Raw genomic sequence first — 2,000 nt, 5'->3', positions numbered from 1 at the left:
CGGAGATTTCTATCCGATCCCACACGAGGAGTGAACACATGTCTGTTAACCGCGCGCGCAGCAGGACATCGGTGAGTCTGCAGCCAGGCGAAACAGACTTTGCATCGGGCTGAACTCGGTTATGCCGTGCAGCATTCGAAATAAAGGGAGCGGCAATGCATTGGCTGGGAACCGAACCCGGGCCTCCCCCGTGGCAGGCGAGAATTCTACCACTGAACCACCAATGCGCCGGCGGACGGCGCGCGCGAGAACTTTACTACACTTTGAACTCCAGCAGAAAACTTAACCGGTATTGTTGATATTCTGCAGCAAACTGACTCCAATCTCCAGCATCTGCAGCCCTGACTTTCTCCATTGCTGATATAGCGAGAAACCAAGTAGGAAAATCGCAATGAAGTGCTCTTTGTTTGACTGGTTTGATTTGATCTGAACACTGATTTTTATTTCAAAATATATAAAGTAAATAATACAACTAGGATTCGAGGCTCAAAATTATTACGTGCAAATTATAGTTTGCCTAGATGGTTCCTGACCAAGTGGAGAACGCTATTCTTAAAAAGGAAATGAGTTCTACTTGAATTATAACATTAACGTGTTACGTGCACACAATCAGCACAACTCATATTTATAAACACAAGAACATAGAGATGGTGATAGAAAGAGCCCACAGATCAAGCCTGCATGCCATCGTTAATGATCAACTTCACTTTCCTGCACATCCCTTGGTTTTGGAAACATACCAACTATTTCTCCAATCCAGCCTCAAATAGAACATAGAACATAGAAAAGTACAGCACAGAACAGGCCCTTTGGCCCACGATGTTGTGCCGAGGTTTCATCCTAATGTAATGTAACCTACGCAACCCTCAACTCACTGCTCTCCATGTACACGTCCAGCAGTTCCTTAAATGACCCCAATGACTCTGCTTCCTTTATCACCTCCGATACATAATCTAAGCATGACATCTCTGACTTTGATCCTGAAAATTTCTCTTTAATTAATTTTGAAGAGCCTCTCACTTCATGGCTGAATATTAGCTCGAAGGGAGTAAACTGAGGAGATTCTTATGGGGCATCTCTAATGGCAAACAATGCGAATGGGATACCTTTATCCCAAACATTCAGGTAATCCTGACAGTATGCTCTCAACATGGTCTTCAAGGTCTGATGCCACCTTTCTAAATCTCCCTGGGATTCAGGATGATACGCACTTGATTTGATATTCTGTATATCTAAGCTATCCATAACCTTCTTAAACAGCTTAGCAGTAAAATTAGACCCTTGGTCTGACTGAATCTCTCTGGGTTGCCCATACCACATGAAGAAAGCTACTAACTCCTCGACCACCCTTTTTGCCTTGATATTCCAGAATGGAATTGCCTCTGGAAATCTGGTAGACACATCCATTGTGGATAACAATTACTGGTTCCCACTTTTATTTCTCAGGAAGGGACCTACACAATCAATTATAACTTACGTGAAAGGTTCGTCGAATGTGGGAATTGGCAACAAAGATGCTGGTTTTATTATTGCCTGTGGCTTACTTACCATTTGGTATGTATGACATATATGGCAAAAGTTAACCACATCCTTGTGCATTCCAGGCCAATAAAAATGTTTTTGTACCTTAGCTTGAATCTTCCGTACCCCTAGGTGACTTCCTACAGGTAGTTCATGTGCTACCCGTAAAACCTCCTGTCTGTATGCTACCGGCAACACAATCTGGTGCACTTCAGCCCATTTCTCCTCTGCACCTACCCGCTGTGGTTTCTATTTCTGACTTAGAATTCTATCTTTCAGATAATAACCCTCTGGAATATTCTCTGCCTCCTTTTCGGAGTACACATCCACATATATATATATATATTTTTTTTTAATCACCTTGAATTTCTGTTGCAATTCCCTTCGCCTTTCAGGACTAAGCACTTCTGTCTGACCCTCTGCCTGTTCAGCACCATTACATCAAACAGGGTGTCCGCTAATTGAACCTCAAACTCTTC

General features: G+C 42.9%; 1 non-coding gene across 1 annotated transcript; it reads right to left on the bottom strand.

The window, feature by feature from the left end:
* Window positions 1-156: 156 nt before the first annotated feature.
* On the bottom strand, window positions 157-227 carry trnag-gcc. Its single transcript has one exon. It is a non-coding gene; the product is annotated as a tRNA-Gly (tRNA).
* Window positions 228-2,000: the final 1,773 nt, after the last annotated feature.

Source organism: Chiloscyllium plagiosum, unplaced genomic scaffold, assembly GCF_004010195.1.
Source record: "Chiloscyllium plagiosum isolate BGI_BamShark_2017 unplaced genomic scaffold, ASM401019v2 scaf_949, whole genome shotgun sequence".
In the NCBI taxonomy this organism is placed as follows: domain Eukaryota; kingdom Metazoa; phylum Chordata; class Chondrichthyes; order Orectolobiformes; family Hemiscylliidae; genus Chiloscyllium; species Chiloscyllium plagiosum.
This window is presented reverse-complemented; position numbering and strand designations above follow the sequence as displayed.